The sequence below is a fragment of the Ambystoma mexicanum genome, chromosome 5q, assembly GCF_040938575.1.
Source record: "Ambystoma mexicanum isolate Mex_15411 chromosome 5q, UKY_AmexF1_1, whole genome shotgun sequence".
NCBI lineage: Eukaryota > Metazoa > Chordata > Amphibia > Caudata > Ambystomatidae > Ambystoma > Ambystoma mexicanum.
This window is the reverse complement of record NC_090933.1, coordinates 990,578,426-990,600,456: the sequence shown is the minus strand read 5'-3', so window position 1 is coordinate 990,600,456 and position 22,031 is coordinate 990,578,426. Positions and strand designations below refer to the sequence as shown.

Genomic DNA, 22,031 nt, shown 5'->3' with positions numbered 1-22,031 from the left:
GGTTTTAAAAAATGTAGTCATTAATTACAAGCAATGCAGAGTGAAAATGTTGCCAGTAAAAATGATGCCCAAAAATCTATTTTTTAATACAGATGTGCAAGGCTGTAACCCTAACGACGATCCAGTCCTCTAATAAAAGAAGTATAATCACCCTAACTCCATTTGTAACACTAACTCTAATTACAACCCCTATTCTAACCTGAACCATTACCTAACACTAACCATTCAGTGCACTTAAGCATTTCATTTGCATGTGACTGATGTGACGATTCATGAGATCATGTCTCTTCTCCCCAGGGGGCGAGCCCTTCCCTGTGAGGCTAGGGAGGTGAGCCTGCTATGCATCATTTCCGCAAGGGGTGGCAGAAAGCGGGATCTCACAGGGAGACGCTCCCCTCATGGGGACAAGGACTACCGTTCTGTGATGCTACACCCTAACCCTCTTGCCCTTGAATCTCTTGTGAGAAACCTGAAGGTGTCTCCCTGTCTAAACCTCGGGGATCTGTCATCCAGGTGACCAGGACACAGGCATCGCTATTGGATCCAGTTCCTGGGGGTGGACCAGTGAGGGAAGATGACCTGGATGGGGGCCGGGGGAAGTGAGACATGGTATCCCCTCTTCCTTTAGCACCCTTAACCCATTCTCTCACTGGGGACATTCCAAACCACTGCCCCCCCTTTTCCGACTCGAACACTTTCGCACAACATAAAAGACAACAGACTAGCACCCGAGCTGTTTACCTGACATGTCCCAACACAAGGGTCAGCCAAAGTCAGGCAATTGATCAGAATCACACACACACCTGATAGTCCTTTCCCTTCCCCACAGGGATAAAAGGTGGAGCCAGACAGCACAACGAGATGGCTACCACGCGGCAGTTCAAACAAAGGAGAAATGCAGCAGAAATCAAGAGGGTGGTGAGGAGAGAAGTGACCTTGCCCTTTTTGTCCCAGGCCCACGGAAGAGAGCCTAACACTGCGAACAATAGCACAAGTGTCCCGCAGCAGATGTCAATGGTACACGGGGCAAGCCTATGGCGATAAGTAGAAGCGATGGAGGTTCCCACGCCCGTGGTGCCGGACTTGACTCCAGAGAAGCCGAAAGCCAAGCGGTTCGACACAGCCGGTGAGTCGAGGGGAGAACCGATAAGAGCCGGCCTGTGATGAGTGACAATCGCAAGCTGGCACGTTTTGAAGCAAAGCTGATGAACTTTAAATGAACTGTTAAAAGTATGAAGCAGAGACCAGCTGCAGAGGGAAAGTGGCACCACGTGGGTGCTAACTCAAGAGACTCTGGTGGAGCCCCATAAGAGAGAAACTACAAGTACCAGAAGGCCGTAGGAAGGCTCGCGAAATAGGTCAAAGTGGTCATACAAAGGGTCAAGAAAAATCCCTGTACAATCGAAAGACTTTGATCTATAAGCACTGTGAAAGAAAGGGAAGTGAATCCCACAGCAAAAGGACATTGAGAAACCAAGGGAATCGAGTCCCATAAAAGGCAAGAGGGGTCCTAGCCGGACAGAGGGAGATCTGGCGGTGAAGCTATCACCTAAGAATTGGCAGTCAGGAGGGGTCCGAGCCCGACAGAGGGAGATTCAGGGATGAAACATCACCCAAAAGTTCATAAAGAAAAGAACTGCGATACATTGTGAAGTATGATGCATACAGGGTCAGCCCAGAAGAGGGGGACCCAGGGGTGAAGTTGTCCCCCAAGGTGAAACTTTGAAATACGATTGAGAAGAGTTGGCACCCATAAGAAGGGGATCCAGGGGTGAACCCATAACCCGGCAAACATTGGAAAGGAACTTTCATTTGTTAACAGAACTTTTGCTTTGTTGTTTGAACACCTCCGGTCCTCGAAGGCAAGATACTTACAAGTGAAACGAGACTTGGCCATTGAAGGCCCTGATAACTGAAAGCTCAAGGATTAAAAGTTGAACTGTCATCTCATGTTCGGAAAGACAGAGTGTTCCGAGAGCTGCCATTGGAACTATCGTCTCTTGTGTAGAAGCCCGAGACTGTACTGGCCTCCAAGCTTCCATCTTACCCCATACCCGAAACTTGGGGAAGGAAGAGCCAGGCTACTGCATCCTGACATATTATTTGAGAACACTTCTTCCTTTTCTTGAGAACTATCTCACAGCTTTTTTGGCATTAGTTGTGAGGTTTTGGCAATAGGTTTTTTACTATAGGCCCTTTTTTATTATGACACAACACCACTAGGACTGCCTTATTTTTCATTTGATGGTCGAAAATGATTGCTTGTTCCCATTTTAGATTTAGGTTTAGTTTAATACTTCTTACTTTCCTCCTGTAAATATTGATACCACCAAGATCAGGAAGACTAAAATGGACATAGTCTGCTCTCAAGTCACCTTTCAGGAGTACTGTGAAGAAGAAGATTGATGGATGTATACAAGCTACTCGTTTGACAAGTACAGAAGGTACTGGGTTAGAGGTGGCCTCAAGGACGCATGCAGAATACCCAATGGACACAAAGGACTGTGACACTCCACTGGGAAGGAATAAAAAGAGAGAAATGTCCCAATGAGAGGGGCAGCGGGCGTAGTAGGCGAAGCAGACATGAAATCTGGAAGACCCGGGAAGTTCAAACCTGGGAGCAAGAAGCAACGTTTGGGAAGCAACCTCCAGACGGGAGGTGTCAGTACCTGGTTCTCTTAGAAAGACTGGGTTCTCCACAGCAGAGTGTAAGTGTTGTAAAGCCAACCAGAGATAGATTCTGAGAATTTTAATGAGTACAGTAAGAACCCCCCCTCTCTCGTCCGGTCCACAACTATGTGACCATTATAGTGGTTCTGGGTTGATAGTCTCTGGTGGATCTACAATGACGCAAACATCTGTATAAGCAGTGAATTCAGATTAGTATCCCTCACCCCGCCCCTTTTGTCTGGTAACTCTAAGGTATTCTACTCACAGAAGGTAGTGTGGATTTAGCGTGGAAGGGTCATGGCAACCTGCAGTTGAAACTGGATACTCCTTTTACAGAAGGTCGTCCTGGCTTTCCCTAACCCTAACTTACTTGGTTTCATGGGGATGTCATCTCTGGAATAAGAGTTCAGGGTCAGTTGATCGGACGTGATGCTGTGGCGAGAACCGTCCTTTATTCTTGTACCCACTTCCGGGTATGAACGGAAGTCGGTCCCCTTGTGCGTGCATTCCTGGGCCTGACCCTGTCCCAAATCTGCCAACTTGTGTACAGGCGTCTGGCTCCGGGATGCTTCTTGAAACTGTCGGAACGTGCAGTGTCATGGGGAGATGGTACCCACTTTGTGTGAGTAAAGGAGCCCCATGTTCTGGAGCCGATCCTATCGAGGAGCGGTTTTGCCGGTCTGTTGATGAGTTCCTAACAAGAGGACGACGATAGCAGACTGCAGGAGTCTTTTGCAGGCTGACAAGGGCAGGCCTGACGGGAAGCTGGAAACTGATCGACAGTGGCGTGGCCTCGAGGAGGTGGACTGACCAGTCCATTAACTGCACCGATACCATCTGGTCGGGGAGCCTGCGCAGCCAAAGTACGACAGCAGGGAGTGGAAAGAGAAGCAGAGATAATGTTCCATGGGTAGGCATCGACCCAACACCCCAGTAAGAACCAGTGACCTTGCTCCAACAAAGAAGTAGTAACGGTAGTCAAGGGAGTCCCTGTAGGGGATTGGGAAAGGTTGCTGAAGTTAAAGACAACATTGGGGGTAATCTCCCTCGTCTAAATCACTGTATCAAAAATACAGAATATAAAGAAGCTATCTGGAGTCATCTCCCTCGTCTCAGTAATTGTATCGAGTATTGAAAGGAAAGAAAACCAAACCTCCGGAGTAATCTCCCTCATCTTTAGAGTTATGATAGAAGTACCAAGTGTGAAGATTAAATCATTAGTTATCTTCCTCGTCTCTGTTGTGCCAAAGAGACTGAAAGAGAACATATCAGGCGTACTCTCTCTGACTCCTGCGGAGTCATCACAGATTCCTAGCCTAAAGCCTCCTCCCATGTGGCCAGGGGAAGTTGGCTGCTTTCTGATCCTGACCTTGGGGGTTGTATTCTGAGGGTGGATCACATGGGAGGAGATGGCTGTCCGGGGAGAGTGGGGACTCCAAACGGAGAGAGAAACAGTATACTTCTCCAGCATAGGGTCTGGCATGGATTCACATGCTCATGAATATTCCCCGTCGTCAGGCTGGGAATCCTCGGTAAAGAAAAAATCAGTATCAGTTTTGTTTCTGATCTGTCTTTCGTAGTAGTAACCAATCACTGATCTCTGCGTCATACTGACCACAGCCAATGACTGCCCTCTACCTAAGCCCCGCCTCTGGCAGCCATCTTCAGATTTTTACCGCACGTTCAAGTGTTGGGATCCTCGTGCTATTGCTCTCGAGCGTTAGTGCTATTTTTTCACGTTTTTTCTCAACAAATTTCTCTTTTTTCGGTCAAAAGAGCCTCAAGCTCCACCGTTTCTTCATCCGATCAACGGGGACCCGTGTCGGATTCGTCTACGCCCCTCAAGGGTGAAGATTTCGTCGAGCCACGCTTTTGGAGGACTCCAGAAGTTTCTCGGGCCCATCTCGGACATGGCCCAGGAGAAGGGAAGCTCGACGCCCGGAAAGCTGTTCAGGGTCTGCCCTGGATGCCAGCTTCAGAATGTCTTTAAGGAGGACGAACACTCCCTTTGTCTTTACTGCCTACATGAGGACAAGACGCACGTGAGAAGGACTGTGCGTTTTGCGGCAATATGTCGGAGCGGACCATGAAGGGCCGCCATCAACGTCTCGCCAACTGGCTGGAAGGGAAGAGCCCGTTAGGCGAGAAGAAGAAGAAGTCCGAGCGGTCTTCTAAGACCTTTGAAAGCCAAGCACCGCGAGTCGGCTGGCACCGGGAGCGCCGAACGGTCGGGCTCTACGGGCGCCAGGCAGGGCGCATCCTCCCCGGCGCCATCAACCACGAGCCAACGCTCTGGCTCGGGTAAGAGGAAGGCCGAGCACCCGGCGAAGCTCCTGGAGAGACCCCTGTCGAGCTCGAAGGCCCCATCGGAGGGGAGCGAGGCGGTGACCCTCCCCCTAAGGAGAAGGCGGTGAGTGCACCTAAGGTGGTGAAAGCCTTAATCCATCCGGCCAAGGCCTCTATCGAGAAAGTCGCGGCGGCCCTTGCTCAGCCTGTGGAGGCTACACCAGTGGTGGCGACCTCGGGGCCCAGAGTCTCCCTGCCACCGCGGAGGGAGTCCTCTTTCATGCCCATCGACAGGACCCCCGTGAAACCTCCGACGGAGAAGAAAAAGGGGGGGGCAGGAGGTCGTCGTGGATTCGGCCTCAACCTCTGAGGAGGAGCTGATCGAAGTCTTAAGCCACGGCGTTGGCGTGGAAGAAGACCAGCCCGTCGGAAGGGACCCCGACGTAGGAGACGACGAGAACGTCGAGGGTGCCGACGGGGCTCCTGACCGCCCGTCGGACTCCCCTCAACCAGTGCCGCAACACAACTCGGCGGCCATTTTGTTGGCTATACAGTCCTTATGCTCGGAGATAAGGACGAGACTGCCGTTACCACCAACGGAGGAACCGCTCCCGACGGGGGACCCGGAGCCAGGCCCTTCTGGGAGTCCTCCCCCTAAGAGAAGAAGGATTCATCCTCCACCTCCTTTTCAGCCATTGCGCCCTGTTCAGCCCTCCTCCCCGTCCACGGCACGTGGGGATGATACAGGGACTGACACGGCCGCGACAGGTACAGACGACGAGGTTTACGAGGATCTCCCGTCGTCACCTCCCACCCGGGCTTCCCCGCCCGACGAGATTGGATCGTTTCACTACATGATCGCCAGGGCATCCGAGCTTTTCCAGCTCTGCCCAGAAGAGAAGAAGAAGGAAGGTTTCCTTTATCAACGGCGCGAGGCCAAGAGGAAGACTGTCCTCGCTGTACCTCTACTGGACGATATTTGGGATGAGGGCCTCGCCCTCCTCAAGAACCCATGCACGACGCCGGCTAGAAGGGATCGGTACGAGAAGAAGTACTGGGTCCCGGACGCGGCCCCCTTGTGCCTTCGGGCACAGCCGACCCCGGACTCGGTCGTCTCTGCGGCGGCCAGGAAGAAAGCGGGGGGGGGCGCGGCCTCTACGTCGACCTCCCCGCCGGATGGCGAGGGAAAGAAATTAGACACGATGGGACGCAGAGTCATCTCGGCCGCCTTAATCGTCGTCGCTGCCGACAACGCCTTGGCTATCGTAGCCCGCTACGACAGAGAGCTGTGGTACAAACTGGCCCCCCTGCTGGACTTCCTACCTGACGACAAGAGGGCGGAAGCCCTAGAGATCTTGCAGGAAGGAGAGGTGGCGTCGGACCACGCCATTACGATTGCGACGGACATCGCTGACACTGGATTTCGCCAGTTGGGCAACGGCGTGTGCCTTAGGCGGCGTGGATGGCTCAAGGCTACTGACTTCCGTCAGGACGTGCAGACCAGAGTCTTGGACATGCCGTTCGACGGAAACAACCTGTTTGGGAAAACAGTGGACGATTCCCTTCAAGCCATCAAGGCGGACACGGAGACGGGCCGGGCTCTTGGGGTTCTCCAGCAACGGCGGCCGCCCTTTTGGAGCGGCAGAGGCAAACGGGGTGCCTCCAAAGGTTCCGGTGGCGGATTTTCCACCTACCGTCAAGCTGCCCGTTCGTCGTCACAGGAAACTTACAGGGGACGAGGCAAGTCAGGCGGACCCCGCCGTCGTCGCCAAGGAGGACAAGGCGGCAAAGCCTCGTCAAAGCAGGACTGAACCGGCCGTGGGGTCGGGCCCCCACCAAAGCACCCCGGTGGGAGGCCGGCTGGCGAGCTTCGTCAGCGTGTGGGAGTCCATCTCCACCGACCGTTGGGTGCTGGAAGCCCTAGCTCAGGGTCACGCGCTCGAGTTTCTAAAGAGGTGCCCGCGCGTCCCCCCTGTGGCCAGGAAAGAACATCACGTCCCTCAACTTCACTTGGAGGTAAAGGCGATGCTCAAGAAGGGCGCCATCGAGCTCGTCCCAAAGAGGCTTCGGGGCTCCGGAGTTTACTCAAGATACTTCCTCGTGAAGAAGAAGATGGGAGGATGGCGTCCCATCCTGGACCTACGACGACTGAACAAATTCATCAAGGCACAGAAGTTCCGGATGGTCACCCTCCAACACGTCCTGGGTTAACTGGAGGAGGGCGATTTCCTGTCGTCGTTGGATTTGGAGGATGCCTACTTCCATATTCCCATCCTAAAGGGACACCGAAAGTTTCTCAGGTTCGTGGTCCAAGGGCGTCACTACCAGTTCAGAGCCCTTCCCTTCGGGTTGAGGTCGGCACCCAGGGTGTTCACCAAGTGCCTTGCACCGGTAGCGGCGCAGCTGCGCCGAGAGGGGATCCACGTCTACCCCTACCTGGACGACTGGCTCATCCGAGCAAAGACGAAGGAGCTCGCCGTGGAGCACACGGCAAGGACCGTCCAACTACTCACGGACCTGGGATTCTCCATAAACTACGCCAAGTCCCACCTGGTGCCCGCGCAAGACGCACTGTTTCTGGGAGCGAAGCTCGACACAGTGTCGCTTCTGGCCTCTCCGTCGGAGGAAAGGACGAGGGCCATCTTGGGCAAGGTGCAGCGGATGCTGGTTGCGGACGCGGCCAGCGTGAGGTCCATCAAGTCCCTCCTCGGAATGATGTCTTCTTGCATTTATCTCATCCGCCTGTGCAGGCTCCGGATGCGCCCGTTGCAGGAGTTCCTGGACGCGCGCTGGATCCAGACGACGGGCAGCTTCGAGGAGAGGATCACACTCGACGAGAGTTTCCGACGAGCGATCCGGTGGTGGGGCACCCGCGCGCATCTGACGGCGGGCATGGACTTCCAGACCCCCGGCCACCAGGAGACGGTGACCACGGATGCCTCCCTGGAAGGGTGGGGAGCGCACACCGAAAATCTGCACGCGAGAGGCCTTTGGCTTCCGACGGAGAAGTCCCTCCACATCAACGTCCTGGAGCTCCGTGCAGTGTTTTGGGCCCTCAGTTCCTTTCTTCCGTCCCTCAAGGGCAAGGTGGTGAGGATCTTCACCGACAACACCACCACCATGTTCTACATCAGGAAGCAGGGCGGAACCAGATCCCCAGCCCTGTCCAAGGAGGCGCAGGATCTGTGGCTTTGGGCCATCGCCCAAGGGATGTTTCTGGTGCCTTTTCATCTGGCAGGGATAAAAAAACACCATTGCCGACTCGCTCAGCAGAGAGCTGCGCTCGTGCCACTAGTGGGAACTACGACAGGATCTAGTGGGCCGCCTCTTCCGACGGTGGGGCACACCCCAGATCGATCTGTTCGCGACGGCGACGAACTCCAAGTGCCAGAGGTTCGCCAGCAGGTTTCCCCAGCCGAGGAGCATGGGCGATGCTTTCTCGTTCCCCTGGGAGGGCCTGTTTCTATACGCGTTCCCTCCATTGCCATTGCTGATCCGGCTCATCAACCAGCTCAAGAGGTCACGGTGCAGGATGATCCTCGTCGCACCTGCGTGGCCGAGGCAGATATGGTTCCCGGACCTTCTGGACTTGTCAGCGTCCCCGTCAATCAAGCTGCCAGTGGACGCGGATCTTCTCTCCAGGGAAGGAGGCGCCATCCTCCATCACGACCCGAAGTCGCTGAGCTTGCAGGCCTGGCTCCTGCAGCGTTAGAGTTTGGAGGATACGACATACCGGCCGACTGCAGAGAGGTTCTTGCAAAGGCCAGGGCGTCCTCAACTCTTAAATGCTATGGACACAAATGGAAGAGGTTCTCTGTCTGGTGCCACGCACAGAAGATTAACCCTCTACGGATTACGGCTCCCCAGGTACTGCCGTACCTTCTGACGCTGGCCAAGGCTGGACTGGCGCACGCGTCCATCAAGATTCATCTTGCTGCGATCTCCCGATACACCAGAACCACGGGGCGGACGTCTTTGTGGTCTCATCGTCTGGTGAAAGAATTCATGAAGGGACTGTTCAGATCGTTCCCGCCGGTGAAGGCTCCGGCCCCGGCGTGCGAGCTCAACGTGGTGCTGACCAAGCTCATGGGACCTCCGTTCGCACCTCTGCGCTCGGCTCCGTTGAAGTTCTTGTCATGGAAAACAGCGTTTCTTGTGGCCATCACCTCCGCACGAAGAGTGGGAGAGATCCAGGCCCTTTCCTGCAAGCCCCCGTACTTGACTTTTCACGACACAAGGGTAGTGCTCAGGACGCACCCCTCCTTCATGCCCAAGGTACCGTCGGACTTCCACCTCAACAAACCCTTGGTGTTGGCTGTTTTCTTCCCGTCGCCTTCGTCGCCGGCCGAAAGGACTTTGCAGTCGCTGGATGTAGCTAGAGCGCTGAAGTTTTACGTGGACCGCACAAAGTGTTTTCGGAAGACGTCACAACTTTTTGTGAACTTTGGACCTGTCAATCAGGGGAAGGCTCTCTCAAAGGCCTCCATTTCCAGATGGCTCTCCGGCTGTATCATGTACTGTCACCGGTTGGCAAACCGACCGCTGCCTGGCCGTCCGAGAGCCCATTCCACCAGAGCGATCGTAGCTACCACGGCGTTCCTGTCTGGTGTGCCCTTGCTGGACATCTGCAGGGCTGCTACGTGGAGGTCGACGCACACCTTCACGAAATTCTACTGCGTCGATCGGAATTCCAGGGAGGAGTCCAGGGTCGGCCAAGCAGTGCTGAGCAATCTGTTCGCCTAAGGTGAGCCTGGTGAGGAGGTAAGAATTGCTTAATGTTGAGTTTGATGTAATGCTTAATGTTGAGCCTTTGCCACCTCCCGTGGTTGTGCATGTGTGTACTGCTATGTATTCTTTATTCATGAGCATGTGAATCCATGCCAGACCCATGCTGGAGAACAACAGTTACAGGTAAGTAACTTGTTCCTGCGAACCCTCCCGCCTACCCCTCTGCGGCTCTTCACTTGGTCATACTGCCACTTCACGTGCTACCAAATCTGAAGATGGCTGCCAGAGGCGGGGCTTAGGTAGAAGGCAGTCATTGGCTGTGGTCAGTATGACGCAGAGATCAGTGATTGGTTACTACTACGAAAGACAGATCAGAAACGAAACTGATACTGATTTTTTTCTTTACCGAGGATTCCCAGCCTGACGACGGGGAATATTCATGAGCATGTGAATCCATGCCAGACCCATGCTGGAGAACAACAGTTACAGGTAAGTAACTTGTTCCTTCTCTTTCTAATGATGAAGATCCCTTAATTCCACAGTTTTTAATGGCATGCTGTCATTATTCAGAACTATCTAATTGTAAAACTCTAACAACCACTTTGTTTAAACAACTCTATTCACTCTTTTTATGTACATGGTGAACCTAGAACATATGAAACATCTGGTGTTTTGTTTTTTAAATTCAACTATGTGACTTAAAATCAGTTGATAATTCCTGGGATTCCAAATTCCAGAATCCTCCCGTACTGCAACGAGTCCATGTGGAGGAAATGCGAAGCTAAGAGTAATGTGCAGTTTAGTTGCCCGAAACCTATAGACATTTAAACCCACGGATCACCTGAAGCAAGAGGAACAAAGGACAGAGGAGAAAGACTGCAGAGCACTCAGAGCGGGAAGCGAGACCGGTGGCAGAGACAATCCCATGCAGAAGAGCTGTGGGGAGAAGAGGAGACATCTGCCAGCAGCAGGTTAACGGTGTTCGGGGCCGGAGCGGATCTGCGGTGGAGCTGAGGTGAACGTTGTGTGCAGCGAGACCCAGGGAGACACAGTCCTGTGGCGCTGCACTGGTTCTGGCAGCGAAGGTCTTCGAAGCTGAAGCCGGAACCAAACAAGATTCTGCCGAGAAGGGGGAGCTGGCCACGTGCAAACTCCTTGCTGCATGGTGAACCAGTGAGTGAGCCTGGAAGCATAGGGGGCTCCGGGACGTGCATACACGTTAAATAGTGTTTGGAAGGTATTTTTAATACCGACCAAATAGACCTGAAAAGAGAAGGTAAACATGGTACAATTCTCCTGACGTAGTCATTTGGGGGGGGGGGGGACTTGGAACAAGCATTGCCAAAAGAGATTGAAAGAAAGGTTGACAGAGCTTGAACAAATCCTCATATATGGCACGTGACTATGGGGGAAATTGGCACAAGTAAAAAGTCAACAAAGTTGCGCTACTGAAGTACAATTGTGTGATACCTAAGGAGAATGTGAATGCTGCAGAAAGGCCTGATAAGAGTATCAGGTAGTGAACATTTTTGGAAGGAGATACCTAGCAGGAGAGTACACCAGAAAATCCGAGGGAGCCAAAAGCAGAGATATTCCTGGCAGGAGAGTAAACCAGGATATCAAGAGTTTTCAGTTGATCAAGTTTCCTGGCAGTAGTGTACTGAGATTCTCACATTGAACTGGTGTGTTAAAGAGAAACTTGGTCACATTAAGTTCTTGTTTCAATTAAACTTTTTGTCAACGATAGACTTTGAAAAGACTTGCCTTTTACCTTACTTAAATCACTATTGGAGAAAAGACATGCGTTTAGCCCTTCTGAAAAAGTAGGAAAGACTTTCCTTTGGCATATTCCAACTAGTGTTGTGGAAAGAACATTTCTTTTGCCCTATGGTGTTTGGTAAAAAAAAAATGTGTTCTGCCTTTAAGTGACTGGCCTTGACACATAACACTGTGAACAGTTTTCCTGAAACAATCCAGGGGAAGGGAACCAACCCCTGGCCCCATGGATTGTTTTGGTTGAAGTTATATGTTTGAGTTTTTTCACATTTCTTTAGAGTTGAACTTTGAAACATTTACCTTGCACCCTTTGCTTGTGTATGTATGTTAGTGGGAGGGTCGGATTTAGTTTGGACACAGTCAGCCTGCTTTTAGTTTTAGTTTAATAGGAAGGGACATTCACGATAGGATAGGGAAAGTTAGGCCTTTTTTTCAAACCCCTTCCTGTTAATGAAATGGCTAATGTTAAGAATATTGCCACTTTGTGTCCGCCTCTCATTTCTGACCACTCACGTATGGTGTAAGGTGTGGGATCAGATTCAGTTGACACAAACTGGGAATCTTGCATGAGTATAATAGACTCCAGTCCCACATACCTTACTTCTAGCAAAGAGTGTCAAGGAGCACTCCTCCTACTAGTGTGTCTTGTCCCCAAGAGATTGAAACTGATTTCCTTTCCTTAACATCTATGTCTGGGGAAAATCCAACCCCATCCCTTTTCCCCACTAGAGGAATGGGAGCTTTAAGAGAAGATTATGGGGAAAATGTTTCTTCTAACTGTAATGCAGGGGTGGTTTTCCAGGTCTTGTCGAAACCGGGCTATTCTACATATTAGGAAAACTGTAGAAGGCAATATTTACCATCTTTTCTGTCCTCAAGACTGTTTAGTACCGGGAAAAGATAAAATAATTAATAATTCCTTTGCAGTTAAAGGTAGCCTGTCCTGGGTGTATGTGTGTGTGTATATATATATATATATATATATATATAGTTTCCCCCTACTTTCTTGTGGAGCATAATTGCTGTTAATTAATTTACTTAAATCTTTCTCCAGCACCTATTAAAATGAACAGGCAAAATAGGGAACCTAGTATATGAAGTTTCTTGGGAACCATCTATTTGAAGAATAACATCCCAGATATTTCTTTTTCCCTATCCAATGGCAAGATAAACTGATTGTCAAATAAAAAAGGGTGCATACTCTGGGAAAATAAGCAAAACCCCCTGATGTAACAACCCCCCTGGAAGGGGCTTCTCAAAAATCCTTAGTCTGAAAACCAAGAACCTGAAGCCTCATATTTTGAAGAATCTGTTTTCTCATGGGAAAGTCCTAAGTGTTTTGGATATTTGTTTTTCCTTTTTTTTTTAGTGTTTTGCTTAAAAAACAAACCTTTTAACAATAAAAGAGAATTTTATAAAATCATGTTCTTATAATAAAATACCTTATCACGCCTTAATAGTATTTTATGCTTTAAAAACAATCTCGTTACTACATTTTTGTAATAATCTCCAACCACTGGGGGGGGCGTGGCTACGAGGGCCATGTAGGAGGACGTGATCTGGGCGAGCTCCCGAGATCCTGAAATGATCCGGGCGTAAAAGTGCGCAACGATGGGCCGACGACTGCTGAAAATACACATGTCGGTGTGTGAATGATTGGGCCACGCTTAGTGAACTTTTGGAAGGTTTAGGAAGAGCGGCGGCAGAGATCTGTGCGGAAAGGATAAGGAGCGCCGGAGACAAAAGACGACACAAAATGGCTGACCAATGTCCGGAACAAAGGAAGGAGCAGGCTGCACGGTGATCGAGCGAAAGAGGCGTACTGGGTACGCTGTTGTCATTTGTGCAGAACACAGGCCCTCTGGGTCATGTCGAATAGAACGGTGAGGCCGAAGCCGAAACAGCCCACCCTGGACGACTTCGCTAAGACGTCCCCTGGTCAAGACAATACCAAGAGTAAGGATAAGCCGCCTGCAGACAGCATGACGACAACGGGCGCTAACCAAGAAGTCCTAGCAGCGACTGCAGACCTAAAGGTGGCCTGGGAATCTAAACTCGAATTAGCCGTCACTGAACTGAAAACGGCACTGGCCCTTAAAGTCGGAGCGGTGCAGGAGGATGTTAATCTACTCCGACAGGACGTCAGGGCCTTGGCAGAGCGCACAGAGTCCCTTGAGAAGGAAGTTAGCCCGAATACCGCGGATTGTGCCTCCCATAAGGCCGAATTGCATGCCCTGATACAGAGAGTGGGCAACTTGGAGAGCAGAGCGGAGGAGGCGGAAGGACGCGCCCGACAAAACAACATCCGCATTGTGGGCCTGCCGGAGGGATTGGAGGGCCACGATCCCACAGAGTTTATTGAGTCCATGCTATTGCAAGAGATACCCGGAGGAGCCCTATCTCAAGGATTTGCGGTGGAAAGGGCACATAGAGCTCTAACAAGGAGGCCGCCGCCAGGAAACCCGCCTAGGCCGGTGATGGCCAAAATTCTTAATTACCAGGACCGGGAGAGGATATTGGAACACTTCCACAAGGGAGGAACGATTATACGAGGAGCGGCAAACATCACGGCCTACCCGGACTATACCCTGTCTGTGCAGCGTAGCCGCATGAACTTTGGGACGGTAAAGAGGAGACTGAGAGAGGCGGGCCACAAATACATGTTACTGTATCCGGCAAAATTGAAAGTTTTACATAAACACAAAACTTTGTTCTTTGAGACCCCGGAGGATGCCATGGGATGGCTCGATGCGCAGGGATGTCCCCAGGAGTCAGAAGTTCGGACGGAGAGAGAGCACGGAATAGATAAGTAATGCACGAGGAAGGTGCCACAAGATGGCGCGGCACGGACCCGTGGGACTTGAATATAGTCATTTGGACAGCCTTCAGTAGAGAAGGTCAGACTATTGCACTAGATGTTATGAGCACTGTAATTATTATTGAAGTAATGGGAGCCTTACAGAGCGGATCTCTTTACCCCACAATAATCTTAGTTAAGTGGCCATTAGGGCGACTTCACCCTACTGAGCTCTGTGCATTGTTTGGTGCTTGCAGGGTTAGATGTGGGGGTGCCTGAGTTCCGAGTACGGAGCTGGGCAGCAGTTGGGGTGTGTGGTGTTGGGGAAGGGACTGGTGGAGGGAGGGGAGGGAAGTTGGGAATTTGTTGTGTACATAGTTATGGATAGTATGAGCTGGTTCAAGAAGCTACAAGTAAAGATGGAGAGCTGTATCTGTATCACGTGGGCAAGGGGGATTCACTACACGAAAGGCAAGAAGACACTCAGGAGCCATGGGGGACCTTAAGATCGTAACATGGAATGTCAGGGGACTCAACAGTTACTTAAAGAGAAACAAAGTCATGATGTACTTGAAAAGATAGAAGATTGATATTGCGTTGTTGCAGGAAACACATTTGACCCGGCAAAAACTTGAACTGGTGGGGAAGAAGTGGAGAGGTACTGTAGTAGGCTCTCCGTATTCTGCCTATGCTAGGGGAGTGCTGGTCTGGGTGGCACCGCACGTTCCGCTCCAACTTACACAAGAAGTGGTGGACACGGAGGGGAGGTTGGTCATATTAAAGGCTTTGGTGGAGAATAGAGAGGTGTGCATTATAAATACGTATGCCCCCAACCAAAATACTGCGGCATATTTTAGAACCCTGTGTACTCATCTGGGCGCCTGTATGGGAGGAGCGGTTATCTGGGGAGGGGATTTCAACTGCGTGCTCAACCCAAAGGCAGACAGATCTGATGATAAGATTGATAGGCCCACTTCAGCAGCCAGGGTATTGCAGACATTCCTAGACGACTTCGGGTTGGCAGATGTTTGGAGGCTGAAACACCCTAATGAAACACAGTACTCGCATTACTCAGCTCCGCAGCAACTGCACACGAGACTGGATTACTTTTTTGCCACGCCAGATGTGGTGATATAGACCACCCAAATAGACTATAGAGCGAGGGTCCTGTCAGACCACTCGCCTCTGGTTCTGAGTTGGCAGTGCTGCCACCCCAGGGCGCGGATACCGACATGGCGCCTCCAGGCGGAGGCGCTCCGGGACCCGGTCTTCAGGGAAGATATCAGGGATACGATCACACAGTACTTTGAGGTAAATACAGGCAGCGTGGACTCAGCGTGCACGCTCTGGGAAGCCTTTAAGGTGGTATTGCGGGGTGCTGCTATTGCTAAATCAAAAGGCCTACAGGGTGGGGTCCTGACGGAGCTAGAGGAAGCGGAAGAGAAACTGGAACGGGAAAGCAACAGGGTGGGAGGGGATGCGGAACCTGTACTTGAACTACAGTAGAGGTGTGCAGCGCTTTGGGAAAGGCTCTGCAACCTTAACTATAAGAAGTATGTTGAGAGGCAACATGCAGATGGGGATAAAACTGGCCGCTTGTTGGCGTGGTTATATAAGAGCGAAACCCCCAGGACCCGATTAGGACAATAACTAGAGAAGATGGGGAGGGGGTTGACACCCATGAGGGAGTCAACAAGGCCTTCTTAGACTATTATAGGACATTATATGGGGACAGAAGAGGGGACAATCGAGAGGAGATTAGAGAAACTCTAAAAGACATGGAATTACCTAAGATTAGTGCTGAAGAACGGGAGGAGCTAGATGCACCGATTACCTTAGAGGAATTGGAGGTGGTGGTGAAGCAGCTACCCACCTGTAAGACCCCGGGCGCGGACGGATTCCCTGGCGAGTTTTATAAAACATAAAGAGAAGAAGTACTCCCCCCCCCCCCCTACCCCCCCTATGCTAGAGATGCTCAATGAGTCTTTTGAGATGGGCCGGCTGCCGGAATCGCTTAGAGAAGGGTTAATTGTGCCGCTTCCTAAGCCCAACAAGCCAGGTCATAGCTGCGGCTCCTATAGGCCTTTGTCAATGTTGAACCAGGATAGCAAGATATTGACGGCGGTCCTGGCCAATAGGCTGCGTAGTTATTAGCAAACTGATACACCCGGACCAGACAGGTTATGTCCCCAGCAGAAATATAACCCACAACCATAGGCGACTCCACCGGGTGATTGAAGAGGGAAACAGGAGCGAGGGGGAAATGGCGGTGGTGTCCCTAGATGCAGTCAAAGCTTTTGACTCAGTGAGGTGGCCATGGTTGCTGGAGGCCCTGAAAGAATACGGGATGGGGCCGGGCTATGTTAGGTGGGCAAAATTACTATACAATGAACCACTGGCCAGGGTGCTCACAGGATCGGTGATATCTGAGAGATGGCAACTCAGTAGGGGCACCAGACAAGGGTGCCCCTGGTCCCCGATGTTATACATTCTAGCCCTGGAGCCCCTGGCAGTGTACCTCAGACAACAATTTGACATGGTTGGTATTGAGGTAGGGGGAGAGAAACATCTAATATCCTTGTATGCTGACGATTTACTACTATACTTGAAATATCCAGAGGAAAATCTTCAATATATTCTAGAGGTTATGGAAAGGTATGCAGAACTGTCCGGCATAGCGGTGAACCCCCAAAAATCGAGCATGTTCCCATTGGGAAGCTACAGAGGAGCCCCTCTGGAGCGGTTGCCGGTGTTGTCTGTACCATGGGCGGTTGATTCCTTCCGCTACCTCGGAATAGATGTGTACCATACGGTGGAGGAGGAGCACTTGCATAATACCGAGGTGGCTGTGGGAAAAATCCGAACAAGTATGAAGTTTTGGGAGAGGTTACCACTGGCGATGATGGGACGAGGGGCGATGCTCAAAATGGTGGTCCTGCCCAGGCTGTTACATTTCTTCAGTAATATACCATACTTGATACCCAAAAAGTTTTTTGTCAAACTGAATAGCATGTGCAGAGACTTCTTATGGCATGGCACTCGCAATAGAGTGGCGCTATGGAAGCTGCAGAACTTCCATGATAGAGGGGGCATTAAGCTGCCAAATATTGAGGCCTATTATGTAGCTGGTCAGTTGCAATATGTAACCAAATGGCTTTCTGATGAGGTAACTCCTGAATTTAGGCTGTTTGGACAGGACTGCACTCAGTTTTACTTAAAGGAGATTATCTGGGTGCCTAGACTTGAAATGAAAGAACGCCCGGGTATGATGTTGCTTGGGTGGAAGATGCGGCGCAGAGTATGCCGACTGATGGAGAACTCGTACCAGTGTTCCACACAGGTGCCGCTAGTCGCCTTGGCTGGGGGAGACAGCCAACTCAGAATGATAATCAGGACCTACTGGGATTCGGTCGGCCCGGTCACATTGGGAGATATATGGCAAGAGGGGATCTTTAAGGATTTTGAAGAACTGGGAAAAGAGGCAGGCTTGCACAGAGGCCAATATGTCACGTATCTTAGGCTAGTGCAGATTATTCGTAAAACCTGGCCAGAGACTGTACTGGCGGAGGAGCCAGACGTCATAATGGGAACAATATATGACATATCAGAAGGAGGGCATGAGATCTCTAGATTGTATGAGATGGTGATGACCCGGGTGGGGAAGGATTTGGCTCATTTGAGGCTGGACTGGCAAGCGGAGGTGGGGGCACAGATGACCGATGAGATGTGGCAGCGTGCTATGGGATACCACAAGAAGGTGTCCAGAAATGCCAGATTGCAGCAGATACAGTTATACATAACGCATAGAGCCTATATGACCCCGAAGAGAATATCGAAGTTTGTAAATGCAGGAAGACAAGCATGCCCAAAATGCGATGAAGAAGGAAGACGATGCTGATATGACACACATGTTCTGGTCTTGCCCAGTGATTGAAGGTTTTTGGGGGGAAGTGGCACAAAAACTAGCAGATAAAGGGGTCACGCTCAACATAGATACGGCCTGGGCCTGCCTGTTGGGAGGGTTTCCCAGACCACGGAATACTAAACATGTTGGGAAATTGAGGGACCTGGCATATGTGCTTGCAAAAAGGATTGCCATGGGCTGGAAGCAGTGCCACAGGCCACGGGTTGAGGTATGGTGGCGGGATTTGCAAAAATGGGCGGAGGCTGAAACGGTAGTATGGCAGGAGGCATGTAGCAAGTGTGGGGAGGAAGTGGGTAACCTGATGGCATGGAGAGTGTTAATAACAGGACTGTTTGGCACATTAATGGATTCTGCAGCTTCGGAAGGAAGCGATACCCGGCCACACGCAGCAGATACAGAACGAGAAACGCAAACAAGCTCTTGAGGGGGGAGGGATTTGGGGAGCAGTAATGTGCATTAATTGATGTTCACGAGACTGTTGTAAATAATGCTACAGGTTTGGTTTGTATTGTTTATTTGTTTTCAAAAATAATAAAAACTTTAAAAAAAAAAAACTCCAACCACTTATAATGCATATTAAAATTAAATACAGTGCTGTCACCCGAGTAGAACAGTTCCCACCTGATCCGACTTCCAATGTTCCAAGGCAAATCCTAATTCAGCAAAACCTTTTATGTATACATTTTCAAGTTTCTGGCAGCCAGTCAGAAATAGGGGTTTCATCCATTTCATTGCACAGTGTGCATGTTCTCTCTCCATAGGGTGTACTATTCCATGCTCCTATTCTTGATCGAGTCGAGAGCAAACCTAATCAGAGCTGCATAACAGAACTTCTGACCTTCCAAGTCTGCATTTTGGTTAAATATCTAAAAGGAGCTTTTATTTGAAAACTCTTGTATGTGTACAGAGTATGCAACAGTCCCCTCGCCAGGTTATCCGTTCTTAGATTTCGGTCCCAAATATAGGCTTTTGGTTTAAATTCTCTGCATGCCACCACCACATTAACAGGTTGCCTTAAATCAATCCTGATATCCTCATAGAATCTCAAAAGCTCAGTCATCCACTGCTTATGGGCTCTCGGTATAGTCCCTGGGTCAAATTAGCCCACAGAATTCGACACCATTAGATACACTTTTCTTTCGCCTCAAAATGTTTTAAATACAAGGTCCCACTAATAACCTTTTTTAATGTTCTCAATGATATTAAACCCAATACAGAGTTGGACATCTCCACAGGGGTAGATTCAGGGAGGCCTAATGCAAGTCTCCAGAGGTTCCCTTCGAGTTGGTTAAGCCAGCTGGTTTCTTGGTTGGTGGAGCTCTCTAAACCATATAGAATAGAGGTTACAATACTTTCTTTTATACATCTTTATCACACTCCATTGACTGACATCCCTTATATTTCACAAAGTTTGTCACTGCATTAAACATTTTCATTGTTTTTGAGGTAATACTTTTCCCTACATTGACACTGTTGATATCATAAATAGGCAACCCTAGATATGTATAGGCTTTCACTACTTCTACCAGTTATCCCTCGATGTCCCATGAGCAGTTTTTCTGTTACTTAGGGTATGTTGTCATCACCTTGATAAGACCATTCTCCAAGTATTTTTAAGGTGCGTTTAGACTTCGTTGCAGCCATAGTGGTGTTTGGTCACTGACTAAGGTGTCGTCGGTGTAGGATAACCGTGGCACGTGCTGAGGACCAACACGTGGCGGGAAACTACATGCGTCAGCCATTGCACTCTCCAAGTCTGCCACATGCAAATTGTAGAATACGGGGGCAGCCTTGTTTTAACCCTTGGCTGGTTGTTCTATGCTCGCACAACAACCTCTCGGGCCATTCTTAATTGGGCTGTGGTGTACGAGTAGAGTTCTTTCAGGAAATGAAGGTTTGTGCTGGCCAAGCCCCAGTTGTTCAATTTATCCCACAGTCATTCCTGATCAACTGTGTCAAAGGCTGCTTTATATTCAGTAAGCCAATATACATTGTGTGTTCTTGATCAGCCATAGTCGTACGATCAATGATAAGTGTCCAAAGATTCACCTGAGTCCCTAGGCCTTTATGAAAACCTGATTGCTGGTTTTTAAATTGCTGGTTTTTAAACAATTGCTTATTCTTAATCCACTCCTTTAATTTTTCCAATAATAATTGTTCAAAGATTTTTGAGTTATTGTCCAACATTGCAAGCAAGCAGTAATTTGCTCAGGGTCTTTCTTGGGCATTTTTTTGAAATCGGGATGAGGATGGATCTTTCCCAGCTTGGTGGAATTTTCCCAGTAAAATGGATATTTTCAAACAATGTATACATGTTCGTCCACTTTGCTGTATTTTGCTTAATGACACTATTTGGAGCCACGTCAGGGCCAGGGGCCTTTGATGTTTCAAGTTTTGTTATCAGAGTAACTATGTCTTTGGGACTAAAAGGGTACAGTATGTGTTTCTGATTTCCACCCTTCTGCCACCGCTGTATATTTTTGTATGTATTATATAGTTTTGTAACATACTCTATCCAGCAGATTTCTGCTATCGGTATCATCTGGGTTTTTGCAGGCTCTACTTGTGTCCTTTGTCGGTATATGCTCCAGAATTTCTGACTATCAGAGGACCAAAGCGCTCGAAACATTGATTGCGATTCTGACATAGCAGATGTCTCTTGTGCTCCGATTTAATTTCTATATAGGATTTTGATTTTCAGTATTTCACTCTCTAATGTTCCCCACTGAAGTGGAGTGTTTGATCTCTCTGTCTTTTTCTAAGTTCTTTTTCTTGTCATATATTCTTGTCATATATATTCTTACTAGACTTCGCACAAACAATGTTCTTCCTCAAGGTCTGCATTTCAGACATAGATTTTTGAATTTCCATACCAAATGCATCTATTTCACCTGGCACAAGATTCTCCTTATCTGTACCTTTTCCAAAGATGTTTTAGTTGAAGATTTGCCCATTGGCCTCCGTCCAGGAGATCTTGCTCCCGGCCCCATTGACTTTATATATGCCTTTCAGATAGGACTGCAGGGCTTTCTGTCTTTTGAGTGTCAATTGTGTAATTACATGGTCACTTGCTTTGGTAAGAGCTAATGGAAAATCCTCAATCATATTAAACATGGTTTGCAGGATAAGGAAATGGTCAATCCATGAATATACCTTTCCATAAGGCCATGTTCAAGTGGGGCTAACTTTGGAAGTTCTCAATTTGTACAGTTGCAGCAAGTTATTGTCCTCAATAAAAGCCTCCTGGTAGCCACCTCTATCCATAGCTTGCTCCGCAAACAGCACTTCCTTGCTATTTTTATCAGTTGATTATTATTCTTCTTAATTTATTTGTTTGTAGAGCAAATATTTGATTTAGATCTCCTGTAATGATGTATAATTTTTTGATGCAACTCTTCGGCCCACTTATTAAGCAGGAGTTCTATTAGTGCAATTGTTTTTAAGTTTCCCGGTGGGTTGTACACATTGACTATCAATAGTCAGTGCTCTTCCATCTTTATTTTAACTTTAGCAGTGGCTGTAATGAGTTTTTCACTTTTGTTCGGGGTTCCATAGTCCGTCAACAAACAGTGGTTTTGTGCTGCAATCAGCAGCTCCCCATGTGGTCGGCCTGCTTTTTTTTTTTTACTCTCCTTTCTTTGGCTAATATGATACCGTCTATGAATAATTTATCCATTAGCCATGTCTCCTGGAGAGAAAACATATCAGCCGCCAAGAGATGCGTTAGAGACTGGATTATATAAAAAGGACACAAAACGTCTAGTGTTCTACAATAGTATCTGGAATTCCTCCTGCTCAGATTTAATATTTCAAATTCTACTCTCGATCTCGTCCTTAGAAATAGGCTGT

The 22,031-nt window shown here is 49.3% G+C and overlaps 1 protein-coding gene across 3 annotated transcripts in view; it reads left to right on the top strand.

The window, feature by feature from the left end:
* The window catches only part of NUDCD1 (NudC domain containing 1), a 1,249,938-nt gene that overhangs the window by 369,979 nt on the left and 857,928 nt on the right, over nucleotides 1–22,031 (top strand). The window lies entirely within an intron of this gene.